At 36.0% G+C, this 20,995-nt stretch overlaps 1 protein-coding gene across 3 annotated transcripts in view; it reads left to right on the plus strand.

Annotated features, from left to right (window-relative positions):
• Positions 1 to 20,995, plus strand: part of LLPH (LLP homolog, long-term synaptic facilitation factor) — a 39,391-nt gene that overhangs the window by 15,492 nt on the left and 2,904 nt on the right. The window contains exon 4 of one of the 3 annotated variants that reach the window (XM_060694668.2): positions 970 to 1,160. The exons of the other annotated variants lie outside the window; for them this stretch is intronic. The gene's annotated coding sequence lies outside the window, so the exon portion shown is untranslated. Of the gene's footprint in view, positions 1 to 969; positions 1,161 to 20,995 lie in introns of those variants that run through there. 3 annotated transcript variants of the gene reach the window in all.

Here is a 20,995-nt window from a genome sequence, read left to right on the forward strand (position 1 = left end):
GTTGCTGACAGGTGCTATATAAGGGCTCTCCCTGAGTGGCAATGCAACATTTTCCCTTCTAAGGTGAAGCATTGCAGCCCTAATAAATATTATTAAATGCAGTAACTAAATGGATTAAAAGGTAGCAGTGCACAGTGGGTTGTATGGTCTAACCCTTTAGATTGATTGATTCAGTTTGTATACACTGAAGCCAGATGACGCAACATCATTGATTAACAGTGATGATCTGCTTCAGGGCCCAACTGGTCAAAGCAGCTGCTGCTGGAATATACCATTAAAAGAAAATCCTAGAAATGTAAGTGGTAGGCAAATGAATCAATTGGATTTTGCTTTTGGGAATGTAGAGTGAATGAGGAAGCTGGAATAGTGGTAGGTCACAGTATCCTCACTGTCAGCATGTCCATAAAAGCAGTGATTCTCTCCACAGTTGTCACTACAAATTCTTTTTTTAAAAGAAGCATAGCAACAACGATGACTTTAACTGAGTTTAAACATGCTTTGGATAAAGATATGTCTTTCATCTGACCAAAATTTAATAAATAAATAAAAATAAAAATATTATTTAAAATAGTAAATTAATTAATTAAAAAGAAAAAACTCAAAGGACACAGTGGATGGACCACTGAGTCTTTTTCTGCTATCAGTTTTCTATGTTACTCTCCAGCAAGCTACATGTGGCTGACATCTGGATAGCAACCAGCCTGAGAAATTATATTGTAGAATAAGGGTGAGCAGTTGATTGTCTTGGCCTCTAAAGCAGTTCTTACTACCTTCTGTGAATTTCTTTGCTGTATAACCAAGCCCATTTTGCTTCGGAAGGTCCAAGACACAGGCAAAAGGCTTTTTAGCTCCCGCCTGATTCCCAGCACATCTCCTGCATTTGTCTGAAACAGATTGCTCCATGTATGATTTAAAATTAATTAGTTCAATAGTTAAAACACAATTTAAAATATATTTCACCTTCCACAGAGGCAACTTAGGGTCAACTTTCTAAAATGCTTCCATGTCATTGGCACCAGTTGTCCTGAAAATGCTTCCTTTTCAAAGTGGAACCAGCCAATTTTGCCTCAAATGGTGAGTCAATCATGAGTCACACTCTCTAGCTGTCTACTTGAAAGTTGTGCTTTGAAATAAATTTGTACTCTAGGACACTGTGGGAATTTTATGGGTTACTCAGTGCATTTTTTATATATAAATCACATGTGACCATTAAAAACTGTTTAAGTCCCCATCTAGGAATAGTTTATTTCCTATGAATGGGTATTGTTTTATTTTTTAAAAATGATTTTACTCTCAGAAAATGCATGTAGAAAAGTACCTAAGAAGATAGACAAATATAACAATTTTGTTTTGTCCAAATTATATGACAGCAGGAAGGGAAAGCACGGTATTTTATAACTCATCTTTCTAGTCTAAAATATAAGAATTAATTTGGAAAAATGATGTGAACCTCAACCTGGTATTCTTGAGATGAATCCATTCAGTTTCCCTAATCCCAGCATTCTAGTCAACACATCTGGAGGGTACTAGGTTGAGGAAGGCAATAGAAGATGGAAAATGTGATTATACATGGATTAAAAACGTCTGCACTGTTATCTTCATTTCACAAGGCAACAGTATGTAACATCAGGGGTCTATTTTCCCCTCCAACTGTAGTTTCCTTGGGTAATCCATGATTCAGTGGTTGATTTTAAAAGTTAAATTATTAGAAGCAATTTTCTATAGCCCAGTGTTCCTATAAAAGTAAAATGACTCATAAGAATGCTAAATACAAACCAGATGATCCTAAACATTAACTGAAGAGGAAAAAAGATAAAGTTCAGTGTGGGTCCTCTCATAAAAATGAAATTCTTTTCTGTACCAAGAAAACAGTTGGTTATATAAAATAGGAAATTGAGAGAAAAAGGTAATTATTTTACCTGTCCCAAACTGTTAATTAGCTTTAGCATTTCCATACATTTTCATTTCTGTTCTAATTTGAAAAAAAAAAAGACCAGTAAGTAGTTATTGAATTTTTCCTACAATGCAAGGATGTTTAGTCCTATATCAATTATAATTTCAAAAAATATCTGGAGTGTACATTTAAAAGGGAAATGGTTCTGACTATAGATCAGCATAATATAGAAATCTTCATCATGACAGTAATGTCACAGCACAGTGGGTTGCTACTGGTTCACCCTAGATCCGCCCACCCGCCCAGACGCTTCTGCGCATGCACAGAAGTGTTGCACGTGAGCGCACGCGCATGAGCGAACCGGTAGCAACGGGTTTTGAAACCCGCCCCCGCAGTAGCATTGTGATCCATCTTCACATTTACTACCTTTACAAGTCTATAAAGCAAAAGAAAGCTGAAGTAAGATCATAAGGACAGTCCTGGTTTCATTTAGTGACTGCTTCAATTAATGACTGAATTGCTGGTCCCAATTGTGGTTGCTGAATGAGGACTACCTGTATTTTTGAAATAATTATTGATCTTAGATCCCTCAAAAGTCTTGCCCTTCTGTATATTGTTTTATATATTTATATTAGGATAGTAATACACATCATATGAATTAGGAATGGCATTTCACCGGAGAGCCTTTCAAATCCAGCCCATGTGATGTAACATTGTAACCTGAAAAGAATAGCAGATATTTTGATGTGTTGTTATGTTGATGCCTTTGGGAGTGACCCATGTTTACTTATTCATAGCACAACAAGGTTACATAATGGTTCATCTGAGTAATCCTATATATTAATAGTGGCTAGTGTCAGTAGTAGCACTGAACTGTTGCTTTGTGTTAGTAACCTATTGCAGTTATATTTTAATGCTGTTGCAGCCTAATTAATATAGTGGTATGTTTTCACAGCATCCATTCCACAATTAGTACTGGATTTCCTAATTATATATTTATAAATCAAAAGTCTATAATTAGCATAGTGATCTGTTTCCACAGTATCCATCACATAACTGCTATTAATAATGCCTTTTATAATTAGATACTTAAATATTAGAACATACAATTCAGTCTTTTTTAAAATAATGAAGTTTGCATTACCATTCACAATTGCAAATCCAACATCTGTGATAAGGCAGCATGGCAAAGAGCAGGCTACACTTTGATTTATCAAAATAGAAGCCAAGTTCAAACAAATTTCCTTCCTTCCTGAGACTGTGGTTGAAATAAAAAAAGGACTACATGATTGTATAAATATAACATTTGAATTCATTTAATCTACTATGGTTTTCCATGTATATGAGATTGCTGTGGTTGCTGGCATCTTTATAGGCTTTTATGAAATAAAAATATGTTTGAAGCTCCCTTGGCAAAACAATTATATAACAACTTCACTGCTAGACTAGAACTAGGCAGCTTGATTGCACATTTTATTGGTTTTTGATCACCTGGCATTATTAAGGATAAAGTTAAAGATCAAAAATAAAAATAGAGTATTTCCATTTTTTTAAATCATGGTGATTATTGATTAAAATATCAGAAATAGGCTTCAATGAGCCACAGGTTTTGTGGGATTCCGTTCTCTGACTCTGGAGAAAAGAGGGCAACTTTGGGGAAGAAACTGCAGAGAAATCTTCCTCTCATTGGATGGCTGAGAGAAGCTGAGGTTCTCTTGACTACTGAACTCTTCTAACATTAAGTGTAGCCAAAGACATTTTTATTGGCCAATGACCCTTTTTTTCTCCTCTCTGTCCATCCTTTCTTTGATTTCAATTCCATTTCTTGCCCATGGGACACTTCTGTCTTCCTGCCTTAGCTCATGAGGATCCTCTGTTCTTCAGACGTAAAAACAATGGGGATAGTGGTATTAAAACCTATCGGACTTAATGCACCCATGTTATATGATAGCTCATTTTTAAAATATGATCAGTATGTTACTGCTTTTATATATTTGAAGCCAAGGATAGTACCTGTCCTGGATAATATTCTGGGAGTTCCCCTCCCCAATGTGAGTTGTCTATCTCTCTAGCTAGTACAAAATGCAGTGGTGCGGGCAGTTATGTGCACCCCTAGATCAATGCACATTCCATCCTTGCTCTGCAAGCAACATTGATTGGGTTCAATTTAATGGGCTAGTAATGACCTACGGTATAAAGCCCTAAATGGCAAGGGGCCAGTTATTTGAGAAACTGCCTCCCCAGTCACATCTACCTATCTCATCAAGAGCAGCAGAAAGGGCATGTTGATGTCCACAAAGGGAAGTCTTTTCTGCTGCAGCACCTGGTCTCTGGAGCATCATTGCCCCTGAGAATAAGTTGGCCCCAACCCTGTTGGCCTTGCCAAACAGCCAGAAGAGACTGCTTTGGCGTCTGGTCTGGGGATGATCCAGTAATGATGATATTGAGCTTGCAGGGTGCTTGTAGTGCTATAGAGAAATTTGTGCTACTGCCGTGAAAATTATGTTTTTCGGGGTTTAAAATAGTATTTTTAATTAGTTTTAATGTTTTGATAAGTTTCTGTTATTGTGGGAGGGGGATTGTTTGTCTTTGGTTTTAACATGGTTTGGTGCTCAGAGTCACAGAACTAATATGGATGGCTATATAAACTAAAATAAACAATAAATTAATTGTAATAAGTAAACGAGTACAACTTCTAGTTGTATTAATCTTATAGATTTCATATTGGAACCAGGAACTTGCATCTCATCCTGGATCATTATTTTCTTATCAGGATAATCTACGAAACCAGACAGAAAAATGTTATATTAAAGTTAACTGACAACTGCAAATATTTAGTAATTAGAAATGACTAAAATTAGTCAAATTATAAATATTTATTCTGCTAATTGAATAATGTGCACATTTACTTGTCCATGTCACTAAAATAAAACAAAGTTAAAAACACTCAAAATATTGTTTTGGTCAGAATTAGTGCAAAGGGAGTAAGTACTCTGCATAGTTAAAACTTTTTTGAGCTATGCCCAGTGTTTCTGTTTTTTAGATGTATAGCTCGTACATTTATTTAGTATGTTATTTATTTAGTGTAGCATAATATAGATGTCTTTCAGAAGAATAATGTTTATCTTAAACCAGTTGTTTAAATTATATAAATCTTGTCTGACAAGTTGATGAACATTATCAGTAATTTTCAATACAGGTAACAGTAGGCTGAATATAAATATACATAACTATTTCCTATAATTTTCTTCATTTGCCTCTCAATGAATCAAGTTACAATGTACTGATGGGATATAGGGCTGGAAGTAATTCAGTGATAAAGCATGTGATTGTCATTTTCAATCTTCTTGCACTCCATGCACCCCTTGATTTGGTTTGTGTTCCAGCCAACCATCCAAAGGGGAATAATAAAAAAAAAGAATCAGATATCTGGTCTCAGATTCATTTTTCTTTCTCATTTGTTTCTCATGGCAATAAAAGAAGAACACATAAAAATGCTGGGAAGCAGCAAAACCTGCCCCCCTCCCCCCCAAATAGCAACAAATATTTGGAGGCATTGTAGCACTATTGTTCCAATGGGAAAGTGGAATTCTCAGAAGCTTGAAGATAGCACTTATGATGTTACCTAGTTGGATAATGAAATGTCTGCAAACAAATAACTGAGCTTGAAGAGCACCAAGGACTCCACAGTCTGGAGAAGAGTCTGAGGAATATCTTATTAATGAAGAAGGTTCTCTTCTCACCCTTTTCTCTGGGATAGCAGCTGAGCTGGAAATTAATAATTTCAGTTTGCAAAAATCTCCATGGATTGTGGGGCACAGAGAAGTTCTTACTGGTGAAAAGGATTTCAGATCACAGCAAAAACAAAACAGGAAGATCAGACCCCATTTTCTTGCAAATATTTCTCTTTTTTTAGTTAATTGCAATACCCTTGGCAAGAGACCAAATACAAATCCATTTTTTATCATTTACAAATGAAGGATAAAAGTACTTCAACTTTGTTCAGAATACAGCAAACAAAAGCTTCTTGATCGTTTTTCCTTTGGTGCTTGTTGGATGGGCCTAATCTTTCCAACAGATTGGTTGGGGCGTTATTTGTACTTTGTTACAGATAGCTTATGGCCTTATCAGGCTTCATTCCTAGTCCTGAGAGCATTTGAGCAATGAACCATAACATCATACTGATTAATACTCTTGTTTATAGGTACACATGCTAGACCTGCTCTGAATTCTGATGATGGCACACTGAAATCTGATTCATGAAAAACCACACAACATTCTGGTTTGTTTTTAATTCTGTTCCAATGACCAGATCAAATTTCAGAGCTGAAAATGGTCAGCTGAGGGGAAAGAGGTTGTGTTGACAGAACAGTTTTAAACTTAAAACAGAACCCTAGTCAAAATAAAATAAAACATAGTTGGCTCATTATTATTTTTATGCATAGTTCATAAACTGTGGGGCAAACTCAGGAAAGAAGAAGCCAGAATTAAACCAATGCCTGGCGTCTTTAAAAACATTAGTAATTGTTCAAAGTGCTGCTTGTTATGAGACATTTGTACCTTTTTGTTGCCAAGTCAGTGATTGGTAAGTTAGTCATCAGAATCCCTGGAGCTTCTAAATGAGAAAAATGCTGAATAACCTGCGACTCAGCTTATAATCAACCTTAAGCAAACATTAGTAACTCTCAACTGCCTCCTCCATCGCCCACACCCTTAATGCTATTCATTCCCACACTAAACCGGATCTGAACTGCTGCCAGCAATTTTCATAAGTTGTTGCAGACAATATACTATGCTCTTCAGTCACTTTCCAATCTCTTTTGGAAACCATAAATGCATAGTAGGTTTTCAAAGGCTGGCTAGCTGTCTCATTACTTACTGCCTCACCATATAGGGATGCAAATATTAATTCCTTCTTTGCCCTCGTTCTCCTCTTATTTATAGATTTTCTATTGTTTTCTTAAAACCAGTAATCAATCACAAAAATAGGATTTACTTCTCCACTTTGTTAGGTCTATCCATCTGGGAGGAGAACCAAGTATTTTTCAGCAAGAGTTTATATTTCATAATTTCCATTTTCTAAATGTAACTTTTAAAAATTTATATTGAGCACACATGCACACCACAGTTTGATAAAATGTACCACCAACTTTGTTTTTTAAGAAGCTATAATTACAGCCACACAGGATTCTCAAAAATATATTGGCTATTTAATATGATTAAACTTCAAAAATCAAAACAATGACACCTACACTCAAATATAGCTGAACTTTGTAACGAATCCAAGGAATCCACATCCTGTGTGTATTTTAGTTGAGGCTCAATGTTAATTTTTTTTCACCTTTTATTTATCATGAATTATCTACTGGATGTAAATGAAGAGTGGAAACTGAGCCTTCAGGTGATTTCTGTGGTAAAACGTTTGTGCTTTTTCTTTAAAGGAGAGAGGGGGAAATACTTTATTTCCTTTGGCATTTTGTAAATGAAGTTAATGGTGGGTGCAGGATCCCAAGGAAGGAAATGTGTAGGGATTAAAAGAGAAAAAAGGCAATTGTGGTGGGATTTCTACCCTGGAGGGCTAAAGTGGAAAAAGTGAACAATAGTCTTAATGTTTCGGCTCTGGCCCAGGGAAATCACCACTTGCTAGAGAAGAAGTGGAAAGAATGCCCTATGTGTAAAGTTTCCGCAACAGTAGAATCATAGAGATGGATGGAGATGGTAAGGCCAATGCCCAACTCAGTGCAGAAATTGAACCATCCCTTCCATGCTGGCTCATGAATTTTGGGAGTTGAAGTCCACAAATCATAAAGGGGCCATAGTTCCCCAGCTCTGCTCTAAATTCATCTAGCTAAACAGAGGCTACTGTTCTTTAGGAATTGGTTCCACAGTAAAATTGTTCATACTTTTTCTAACACTCATTTGGAATCTGGCTTCTGTACTTTATATCCCGTATTCCATATCTCTGGGGTAACCAAGAATGATATTCTTCTGCTTGACTTCCTTTCAGCTATTTGAAAAATGCTGTAATATTCTCCTCACATTTTCTGTTCTTAAGGCCAAACCTCAGTTCTTTCAATCTCTCTTCATAGGACTTAGTTTCTAATACCATAATATTTTGCTGTTATTGTTCTTCTTGGAACATGTTGCAGTTTTTCTGAATCTTTAGTGAACCGTAGTGTCCATAAGTAAACACAGGAGGCAAGGTGGAGGCACTTTGACAGAGAATAAAGTGGGGCTATTACTTACCATGAATACACTTTGAGCACAGTTTTCAAGCCAGGTATGTATCCACTTAGTTATCATGCCTTCCTGGCTACATTTAATTAGCCGGATAATCAGAAGGTCATGAGTTCTTTTTGCTGAAATTAAGATGTATTATCTCTAATGCATTTCCCAGATTACTACAGGAAGTAATCTGATCAAAAGATGATATAGTCTGGCAAGACTTGTTCTTGAAAAATCTATGCTGACATATAGATTTCTTATACTATGTTGTACTACTTCCAGAAGAAAACATAATAAAATAAATTAAGGTTATCATAATGTTTCTTTTGATCTAAAATCTTTTTGATCATTCCTTTAATAAACTGATTTTTAAATGCTGATTTATATGTTCAGTCCTTTTTAGCAACTTGGTGTTCACTGTAGCGAATCAAAATTTATAAACCATGATAAACACATATTGAAGAAATACAGCAATAAATGAAATTAATATCAACTTGTTCCATAAAACCTTTTAGTAAAAATTATATTTTCATTTTTAAAATACATGTTTTCATATTTAAATCTAATCTGTGAAAAAAGATAAATCAATCTCTTCCTGAACTAGCTCCAAGCATGATCATCTTTGCAAGGTCTGTATCTTTTCCAGTACAATCACAGTAAATGAGAAAAACAATCATACACACATCAACACCCCACCGCCAAAATCTCAAGGGAAAGATGACTTCTAAGGCATTGGTCCAGATCTTTAAGGGATATTTTTCACATGGCCAACAAGTAAATACATTCAAAGATTACAACTGACCTATCTATATATGTATTGCTTTTAATCTATTCCCTGAGTTGACCATACGGAAACAAAATGGCTAAACAGAACGAGGATGTTGAATTATTGTAACTAGCTATCTGTCTCTGAGCAATTTTTGGAAAGCTGAAGTGGAATCTCATTATGCACTGGGGAAAGGTGGGCAAACAATATATTACTTTGCTAAGGGAAAAAATAATTTCCAAGGAGGATCTGGACTTATTTAAAGTAGCAATAGCAATAGCACTTAGACTTATATACCACTTCACAGTGCTTTACAGCCCTCTCTAAGTGGTTTACAGAGTCAGCATATTGCCCTCAATCTGGGTCCTCATTTTATCAACCTCAGAAGGATGAAAGCTTGAGTCTACTTGACCCGTTCAGAATTGAACTCCTGGAGTGAGCAGTGAGTTAGCCCTGCAGTACTGCCTTCTAACCACTGGGCCACCACGGTAAATGACACAGTCAATACATAATCTACAACATGATGGTTGCAATCCAATTGAGTTTCCTATATTACTTTTTAAAGTAATATAGAGCTGAGATATCTAATTTCAGAATTGTAATATCATACAGGGGAAACTATTTTAGTTCTCTAGCCTGAATTTAGCAGAGAATAGGCCTTTTCTCAGCTTTGAGTTAAAATGCTATTAACCAGTCCCTGAATTAACATATCATGAAATGTGCTATCTGTATTGCAAATGATTATTCTGCATTTATTATGTCTGTTCCAGATCACTTTGGATGATTATGTGTTTTGTGTGATGCATTAGTAGTGTAACTGTGAAATGTTGTGAATCAGACTTTCTCCTCGTCCTGTCATCTCAATTCAACCCTATCAGGACCAAGTAGTTTTGGGGTTTAGGTCCTCTCCACTGAGTCTGGAGATTTTCCATTTTGACCTTGGCTGAGGTTCCACTCCCATAGACAGAGTTGGTACACAATCTGGCGGTCCTTCTGGGATCGTAATTCCTTCTTGTAAAGCAGGTAGCAGTGGGGGCCAGCAGGATTTTCATAGAAATTCATCTTGTGGGCTATTGTTTCCTTTCCTGTAATGAGAGGGTCTTCCCTATAGAAACTTCCCAGTTCGACCATAGCAATGACCTTTACATGGGTTTGCCTGGGGGAAAAAATCTGGAAACTGCACTGGCAGAAAATGGCAGTGGTACAAAAGTTCTGAATACACTTCATTTTGCACACATAACACTACTGGTATGTGAACTGTACTGGCCTTCCAGTAGGCTTCTTGATGCAATTTAAGGTGCTGATAGTCACCTATAGAATTCCACATGTCACATGGCTAGCCTATTTGTGGATCCGTCTGTCCCCAGTTGTGTTTTTCCATCTCAACAGAGGCAACAAGGTAAATATATATTAAATCCCTTCCCTAAAACACTGTCATCTGGTGTAACTGAGAAAGCATGATTCACTTGCTTTATTTAAGATGCTTTGGAGAGTTTTAATTGGTGATGCTGTGTTATTGTAATAATTTGTTGGTTGTTTCTCTTTTTGATGTATGGTAGTGTTCAAAGGTTTGCAGACAGCTTACCATGCTGGGCTTTGAAATTTTTTTTGCCAGTTCCTTTAAATGCTGACAACTAACAAAAATTTTCTTCAGTCATCTTCTTTGGGGTATATGATAATACCATGTGGTGATCTTGGCAAAAATGCATACCGATCATTTGTACTGTTATCTCATTTGACACTGCATCCAGTTCTTAGGGAAAGAACAGCAGAATACAGGAGAAGAGGCAAATCAAGGGGATAAGGAAGAGCATGTATCCACATAATCCTGAACCAATCCAAAACTGTGCTTCTGCTTACACCGATTTCAATGCAAGTTATTGATCATAGATTTCACCTGCATAATTTTACACACCATGAAGATGTTTTTCTAACCAGCACAAATATATCTGGCTAATGTCTTCCCCCACCCCCCACCCACATCTCCATGATATTTTGAGTCAGTGTTGATTTCTGGCAACTGGACAAATCCCTGCAGTTTTCTTGGCAAGATTTCAGAAGTGGTTTGCCATTACCTGCATTCTGGGGTTGAGAGAAACTTCCCAGTTCCTAGTCCCAGGCCCTGAGGTCACCTAGATGGCTTCATACCTAAGGGAGTCTAGAATTCACAATCTTCTGGGTTATAGCTCAGTACCTTAACCACTACATCAAACTAGCTCTACTATCCTTAGCTTTACTAGTGTTAAAACAATATCTCCCTCTGTAGTTAACACTGTCCAAAAATAGCCTCAAAATCTGTTCCTCTTCTCAGTCACTAATGTGGAGGAAACTCGGATAACTCTAGTGTCTTGAAACAATAGAGACAAAGAAACAGGAGGAGAATTGGTAATGAGGACAGCAAATGTTATGCCAATATAGATTTCTGACAATTCAGGGATGAGTAGATTGTACCAACTCATTTTTAGGAAAAAATGTTCAAAGGTCAGGCTTCAGCTATCTGAACAGCAACAAAATAACACAAAATAGAAAATTTAGCTGTAATAGTTTCCTAGATTTTTGCTGCACAGTTATTAATGGACTAATTCCATTATTATTATGAAGGAAAAAGGAAAAAAAATGAAATGTCAGTAAGTGAATATGTATATAAAACATTGAAAATATATGTATATACCTGAGTCAAGATTATTCATGGTTCAGAAGCTGTGATATTATATGTTTATTTCATATATTATATATACAAAAATATATGACAAAAAGATTGGCATAAAACTTTGAAAGCATACACCATCATATATTGAAAATACAGAACCTTCTACCTTTTCCAAAATATAATATTTAGGTGGGCTTAAAATTAAACAGAAACTCTTCTTTAAACTTTAAAAAGATAGGTATTTTCTTCAAATTGTTTAATTGCTGTTTGATTAATATATTCCGGGTTAAAGTATATTCTAGTTAGATAGATATTTTTAAAATTGAAAGCTAGGTATACTCCCTCAATAATCAAAACAAATCTCTTGTCTCTTCTGGCAGCAATATATCCTGCTGTGATTTGATGGAGGATATGGTTTTTCACTTGTGAGAGAAAATTTTAATTCACTATGTTGCCAGATGTTATCCCCTAATTCTTCAACCTCCCTGCCTACAGAGTAGGTGGTCTCTTGAGGAAAAACTAAGTATGTATACACAGAGCTGAGGATATGTTTAGCTAAATGATTCAGAAATATTAAAATCACAATGGTGGAATTAAAAAAAAGCAAAGAGTACATTTAATTCAATTTCATTTATATAAAGCTTTGGTCTTTCTATAGCATTCATAAACTATCAAAATGAATAGCTCTTGCAAAATGAAACATTAGCAGAAACTATATGTCTGTGTTTCCCTGCACCAAAAGCAGCTATCACCATTAAAGAAAGTTGGAAAAATGGTCGATGCAGAAGAAAATTGAGCCATCCAGTCTTCATTCAAAGAGAGGGAAGGAGGGAGGGAGAGAGGGAGGCAGGGAGGAGATGTAGATTTGATCTATATGTTTTGTCTCTGAATATGTCATTAGAATGCCATCCTCTGCTAATGTTGGTAGCTCATGTCTTTGTTTTTCTCAATGAATTGAATGTGGCAAAATTATAGATGTTGAATTTTGTTCTGAATTCATGGGCATCTGCCTTAAAAACACAAACTCAGCAGTGTTCAACAACGAAAAGCATCATGATTTTATAACGCATGTTTCATCATTTTGGTAAATTTTAGTTACTATTTTCTTGGATCTAGGTTGCAGTTTCTCTTTTAATATACTTATGCTTCTCTAGATAGAAACAAATCAGTGGTGGGTTTCAAAAATTTTTACTACCGGTTCTTTGGGTGTGGCTTGGTGGGCGTGACATGACTTGGTGGGCGTGGCTTGGTGGGCATGGCAGGGGAGATACTGTAAAATCTCCATTCCCACCCCACTCCAGGGGAAGGATACTGCACAATCCCCATTCCCTCCTGATCAGCTGGGACTTGGTGGGGGTGGGGCCAGTCAGAATTTTTACTACCAGTTCTCCGAACTACACAAAATTTCTGCTACTGGTTCTCCAGAACTGGTCAGAACCTGCTGAAACCCACCTCTGATACAAATGTTTAATTAGTATATGAGTATATTAATGAATGAATATAATATCAGCATCCAGTTTATGTTTAGGTTTATTTCTACAAAATGAATGAGCCAAAATAATTCAGTCTTATTTCTATAAAACTGCTGATAAATTTGCATCGGTTTAAATATTCACCTTTCAACAGAACTTTTTATGTTATGTTCATGTAATAATATTTGAACTAATCTTCATGTTTTTTAGATTATGGTACTGTTCCAAATATTTACTGAAATTTGAGCACTTTGAATGCTTCATATTTCAATTGCCACTCAGTTGGTTAGCTGATGAAAACAAAGGTTAATAAGCATATGTTATTTTTCTTCTTCTAATGTTCTATTCATTCTTATTTAAATTTTACTTCTTTTTTTAGTTGGTATCCAACCACTGTTATTCTGCTGGATGCTACATGTGGAATTCACATTTCTACATCTTGAAGAAAACAGGGAGAATAGATATTTATTATTTCTTATTTACTATTATTTCTATTACACACAACTATGTTAGTTCTTTAACTGGTATTGGTCTACATATGCATCAAGATCTTCCCAAGAACCTAGGATGTCGTGAGGAATCGGCATACTATACAGAGCCAAGCAATTTTGAAATTTTCAGGTGAAAATTCCATCAGCGTGCAAATTTTCTAAGTGCTGTCCAAGAATTTTTAGTATGGCACCTGATGTGCCAATAACCAATGGGACCATCAAAGCCAGTTTAGTCTTTCCAACTTTAATTTTCTAACTTTAATTTTTAGATCTTGATACTTTCTAATCTTCTCCAATTCTTTGTCTTCCACTATTGCCACGTCAATTAGCTTCATTTTCTCCTTTTAAACCATAGTTAAATCTGATATGTTATGTGCAAAGACTTTATCAGTTTATATTCAGAATATAAATATTTTAACAATATTTTAGCCTACTCATTTTCAACTACTTTTTTCCCACTGCAAATGATAATTTTTACTGATGTTCTAGTAATAATATTTATTATTTACACTTAAAATTTAATATAGCTACCCAATCCAACAAAGTCTGGTTGGTTTACAAAATGTAACAGTAATTAAAACAATTAAAAATATAAAAACAAAAACATAAGAACAATTAAAAATTTTAAAAATCAACAACATAAATAAAATAATGTGGTTTGATTATATTGATAATTAGAAGAAAAATTTTCATCTTAATTTTTAATTAGTGTAAAAACCTAATACAGCCTGGGATAAAACATAGCCAGTCACCATCACTTAGTGCAAAACTTTTTAAAGTTTTATGACTGTGTGTGGGTGGCTGTTTTTCTGTCAGTATACTTGTAAAAATTATAGATCAACCAGAGATTTCCCCTGCAACTTGGCTATCTATGTTAAATATTTGTAGAATTCCCTCCTTTATTTTCTTTTCTCTTTTTCTAATAATGATTAAGAATTATGTCCACATAAACACTGAATTGCTGGAATAATATCTGTGGTCATTTTTCAATTGTGGCTCACTATTTCTCTCTCTCCTTCTTTCATATTTGTTATATTCTTGAGACCTACCTGGTATTAGCCTCTTTAGGCACATAAGTTTCAAAACTAGGATAATAATTACTCAGCATAGAAAATATTAAGAACCAAAGCTGGAACATGGTGGCATTTTAAGTCTGGGAGATACAGCAGCTAAAACTGTATATTTTTATATACTAAATTAGTATAACAATAATAGTAATGAGATGATGAAACACTTCAAACCAAGCAAACCAGAGTAATGTCAAATAAACATTTACAATTACCATATTTTTTGTTTCTATACATACCTTTTTTATTATTATTATGATAGGGAATAAGGAGACCAGGTTACAATCACAATCACGGCACCTGCAGCATTCCTTGCCAATGGTTCATGCATACTTTGCCAATATAGCACAACCATAACCAAAGCTCATTTTTAACAAAGCATGCTCACAGAAATTTATTTAATCAGAATCTCTAATCAAATCTAATATGTCATATTTTAAGTCAATATAATGTTGCACCTATTCCATCAATTAGGAGGTACATGCAATGTGCTGACACAAACTTAGTGAAAATGGCTGTGTGAACAAATGCATTCCTGACTATTTTGTTGAAAATGAGAGTTGAGGATATCAGAAAAAAATAAAAGTAAGGGAAATGCCATGGAACTGGGTACTTAAGATGTGTGTGTGTGTGTGTGTGTGTGGAATAAAACAGATAGGTTCACAAATGAATGAGTACAAAATAATTGTAGATTTAATACAAAAATAAATAATCAGCATAAAGATATGATGTGGTTTGGTCATATAAAGAGAATAAAGTAGGATCAAATTAGAAATTATATGAAGAAAAAATGAATGGGTTAAAAGAAAGGGGAAGAATAAAGTGTTAACTAGATGAAATTGATGAGATCATCAGAAAGAAAGAAGTGGTGAGTCTAAAAAACAAAACGCAGTGCACGAAGCAGAGAGGTATAAGGATAAACCTTGCTTATCTGCTGCCTCTTTTAGTAACTATTTGATGATGGTGCTGAAAAAATCACTTTATAATCAGTGCTTGCATTTATAACCCTGTATCAATTACGTGATACAGTCACTATGCACCGTCCTATGCCTGCACTTTTGTTTTTCTCTTTTTCCCATCTTTTGCAAAGCAGAGAGTTTGGAGAGGAAGGGATTACAAGAGAATAAGCAGGCACACAATTGGGAAATCCAAGATGTGAAATTGATTAGTGTTATCAATTAACAGGACCAGTAGATCTTGCTATCCAAGTTCCAGGGTGAGGATTCCAAAGGACAGGGAGTGGGAAAAGAAAAGCACAATTGCAATCACATGATTTAACTTAGTAGTTACTTTGCTTAACAATAGAGCTGACAGTCTCAACTGTGGTTGCTAAATGAGGACTACCTCATTTATCTGAACTAGATTTATTTCCTTTTCTCTTATCTCATTTAAATTTCTTTGACATATCACTTTTTAATTGATTTCTGAGCTTTAGACAGTATCGCCTACCCAAAAAATAAATCAACTTGAACTGTATCTATGTATAGGAATTTTTTAAACAATAAAATCAATGCAGGTTAACATTAATTTCTTTCTGAAGTGACATTGGGTTCATCCTTACTTCCCTTTATCACCACGTGAAGATTTCCTGTTCACTATTTTTAAATGAAATCTCAGGATGTTGCCTTCATCTCATTCTCATTCCCAATCCACTAATGCAGGCAGGTTAAATTCACTTTTAGCTGTTCAATTCTAGTGTTTTTCTTCTTCCTTTGATACAATTTTGACTATGGACACAATCTACAATATCTTCTTGATGATGTGGCAATAAATGCAGTCAAAAGATGCGACCTGTTTACATTATTGGCCACTTCAGATTGCAATTTCTTCCCCTCAATTTCTGGGCTTGTTCTTCTGTGGTCCATAAAAATAGCACAACTGGCTTCCTTAGAGGCATCTGCCCTCATATTGTTGAGGGCAGATGTCTCTCTGATGTATTTTGAACGATGCACAGTATTTTATAAACTGAGGTTTATCGCTTTTCTGATAGAAGTCTGACCCAGTTCTTTAAAAATCAGTCCTAGCAAGTTTTTTGGTGGGGGTTAGCATTTCATTTGCATGTTAATAGACAAAAAAGTATATATTTAAATGCAGAGAATAACATATGCACACCATGTTCTCATGATATGATTTATCGCTCTTCTTGTTCCTTCCTATTTTTCCTTAAAAATAGTCTTCATTTTATCATTGTCAACTATACTTTCCCACCTACGTTGATCAGTTATGGCAAAATTTACATGGTGAAATACCAAAGAAGGCAACAACACTTGTCTTGGGTATGATAATTAGAAATCAGTTGGTTTGCTTTATAAACAGGTGAATGGGGGGTGGGGGCTTTGCCTTGCTTTCCACTGAAATCTACCTGGGCTCCCTTCCCATAAAATTATCTTTCCCACTTCACCTTGTCTTGACATATCCTTGCATATGTCAGCCAATTTGGGGGGGCTTCTTTTAAACATAGGTTTTACTACTGTTGCAGATTATAAATGTTGTGGAAGAGTGCTGTTACAGATTAGCACTAAATCCATGTCAGAAAGGAAGTTAACACTTATTCAAACCCAGATCAAATTTTGAGAGATAGCTAAACTCAACTCACTCCCTTTCCAGCCCTAGGTCCATTCTATATTAAGGAAAATGATTGGCCAATACTTCTTTCCCTGCCTCTTCACCCCTACAACCAGATGGTGATGTTTGGTAGGAAGGCAAATGAAGCCAGATGAATTTACCAATTGCTTTCCTTACTGTATCTTGCATTAAAACCCTTCCTGATGTCTTGGGGGGGGGGGCAGAATCAGACTTAGTGATGAGATCAATGCAAAGTTACCGATCTTATTTTTCTGCTGCTTCAAAGACTGGAAGAAAGCACAATAATATGGCCATAAACCCATTATCATACGTTCTGTCACATACTGATTATTATGTCTTAGGTGTCCAAATATGTAGTTTAATTAGTTGGAATAGTATAAGTGATCCAATGATGTTAGAATAAATAAGTTCATTCAATTATTATAGATAACAATACTGGTGTGCCAGATGACACTTTCCAGGCATTCTGCTGCACCTGGTTTAATTTTATGTTATACATTTCTTTAATTACAAATAAATAAAAAGGAAACTAGAATGTGGCAAAGCAAACTTCCAATTTCAAGTATAACCTTTATAACTAAGGATGTTTCTTGGCTTCACACAGTTCCCAGAGGCATTCTTAAAACATAAAATACATACTGTCTGCAGCTCAATGTTTTCTTTTGGAAGTGTGCTCCTCTTCCCTCCCAAAAGGCAGAGTTAAGCTAAAGTAAACTAAACCAGTCTCAATAAATTATAAGGAAATAGCAGGAAGCCAACTCACCAATTTTATTTTTATTTATAGACACCCCCCATATCATATTTTGCCTTTTGGTCTCATTGATCTTCTATTAGTATAATTAATCCTATTACAATCTACAATTAGAGAAATTGAAATATTGAAATATCTTAGAAGATCACATAATTCTTTGCTTGGGCTGTTGCATTGTTGATGGTTTTACTAGATGATTGACTAGAGACACATAGTGTGAACCTCTTTCCCTATGTGTACTGTATGTAAAACTCAATAATATGATTTTATACTTTCACATAATGGTTCAGTATTGTAATGCAGAATTAAGGAAATATATTTTTTGAGTCACCAAAGGGTATACTTGACTTATACTTTCTTTTCTGTCCTTGATAAAACATCTGTGTAGAGTAGGATGATTTTTCTCATTTTCAATCCAATTAACCTTGAGAAGCAGATACTCCTTAACTTTGAGATGGTGTCATCACCACCTGGTATAAACAAAGACTCCTTAGCCTTTACAATCTCATTCTTGGCAGAAGAGCAAAGCGTTTCAAGATAAGGTAGACTTATCCTCCTTGTCCTTGGTGAAATCCAGTGAGATGAGACCATTGAAAAGCAGATGTGTTTAATTACGGTTCAGAGACTATATAAGTTAATCAAAATTCTCAACGTATGAAACATTTTTTTTTATTGAAAAAGTTTTACAAATACAAATTTTCCCCCTTCCCCCCCCTTTCCCTCCCTAACCCTCCCTTACCCTCCCCTCCCCCCATGGCTTCCCCAGGATGAGATCCAAATCCAAATCGCATTATATAATACTTTACCGCCCATCTACTCAACCCCCTGTATAGTATACATTTCGTCCTAACATTCTGGTATTCTATCCCCTATATACTATACATTTCTACACAACATTCAACTAAAAGTTATCTGATACTTCCTAATTTAATATTTATTCTGCCCACAATCTATCCATTTCCTCTACTCCCATACATAAATCTCTTGGGTCCAGTCTTTAATGTATGCTAATATCTTCGCCTTTTCTGTGAAACTGGCCACTTTCAGAATATTGAACAATCAGTAACCTAGCCTATCACCATATACTATATCAATTTTGTTTCATCCACTTTCCCGCAACATATATAATAGTTCATAACATCTAAACAATTACATCAAATCCTTCTTCCAACAGTGTATTTAATGTCTTTAGTTGCCATCGGCCCCCATCATTGAAGAGTACTTCTATATACAAAACTCCCCCGAGTGACTGTATATTTATATTTATATTCCGTATAATATCTTCTGTAAAGTCTCTCATCTAGATTATTAGTCCATCGACCATGTTAGGGTAACAACCAGATCAACTGCAAGTGCCCTTACTCCATAATCCTCTTGCCTCGTAGCTATTCCCTTCAACGTAGACATAATGCATCTTTCTTAAAATCTGTAATAGCAAGTTCCAATTCACTCACTTACAGGCCTTCTCCACAGCCTAAAACACCAGCACTGCAGGGATCTGTTTATTCTTCTCAAGATAGTCCAATAAATCTATAATTTGCCTCACATTATCTTTCATGTGTCTGTCTTCTATAAATCCTGCTTAATCATGAATCAACTCTTAGATAACTGGCAATAGTCTGTTGGTTAATAGTTTTGCAAAAGTTTTTTATAATCCATATTCAAAAGAGATATTCTAAAAAAATTTAGTTTTGTAGAACCTGCTTCTTTTCTTGCCTTGTGCTGGCTTAGACCTCTGCTGTTGTTGTTTTTCTGGAGTTTGTTTGTAGACTGATTGGGTTATACGCTGATCTTTAACTTTGTAAGACATCAGATCAAGATCCAAAGCCACTTCTCTTGTATTTTTAGGTGATTCACCTTTAGCCTTTAAAGGAAGATCCGGGAACGGCTCATCCAAAGAGCCCCCTGTAGTTCCTTGTATTTCCATTGCCTCCATCTCCATCTGCTTCCACTGGACTTCAATCTTTTGTTCATTTTGCTTTTCTTTATCACCCTCCTGTATTAACACCAAAGATGTACGTGGAGATGCTGGACCAATTTTAAAAACATTGAGATAAAATTCTTCCGCTTTTTTAACAGTATTTAGTCGATATCTTTCTCCTTAATACCTCAATATTATACCAACTGGAGCATCCCATCTAAATGTATGAAACTTTGATGCAGAACTACCTTGGAGGGTGCTACATGTTTGCTGGTTTTGAAGAGGTCAATGCTTTGTCATCTTTCTGGGGTTCCCTGACTGGCAGAAGGGATATAAGGTCTTTGTTTTATTGTTTTATTGTATTCTTGTATTAGAACATTTTAATTGCTGTCTTGGGTTATGTATATTCTTCAATATTCCCAAATATTCTTTGATTGCTGTCTCATGTAATGTTATTTGTTTTTTTACTACCTTGGAGTAAAGTTTTAAGTTTTATAGTCCGTATTTTTCGGACTATAAAATGCACTCCCCCCCCCAAAGTGGGTGGAAATGTCTGTGTGAATGTTCACTCACTATAGAGTGAATGTTGCCGAAGCCCCACCCACCTGCCGGCCCCCACCCGCTGGCCTCTGCTTCCCAGTAATTTGCCTCCTTGCAGCAAACAGCAAAACAGGCTGACCAGGCTGTGCTGAAGCCTGGTCAGCTTCAGCACAGCCTGATTTAGCACAAGCAGCTGATTGGCAGTTGGATAGGCCTCCTGGAATACCACCAATCAGCTGTTCCAGGCTGCGCCCATTGCCGCCGCCACCTATCGCCACCTCCACACGCCCCATTTTTGGCCTCTGTGGTCCCATTTTCAGCCTCCGCATACCCCATTTTCGGCCTCCATGCATCCTGTTTTCAGCCCGTTTGAGGTGGCGGGGATAGGCGGTGGCGAAAATCCCCGTCGCCTGGAACAGGCTGAAAATGGGATGTGTGGAGGCTGAAAATGGAGCATGTGGAAGCCAAAAATGGGGCCGCAGAGGCAGCAATAGGTGGCAGTGGCGACGGCTCCAATGGGTCGCAGAGGTCCCCGCAGCCTAGAACAGCTGATCGGTGGTAGAGGCAAAGGCAGATCTTTTTTTCTTGTTTTCTTCCCCAAAAGCTAGGTGCGCCTTATAATCCGGAGCGTT

The sequence above is a fragment of the Pantherophis guttatus genome, chromosome 7, assembly GCF_059756535.1.
Source record: "Pantherophis guttatus breed Tessera chromosome 7, ASM5975653v1, whole genome shotgun sequence".
NCBI classification, from domain to species: Eukaryota; Metazoa; Chordata; class Lepidosauria; order Squamata; family Colubridae; genus Pantherophis; species Pantherophis guttatus.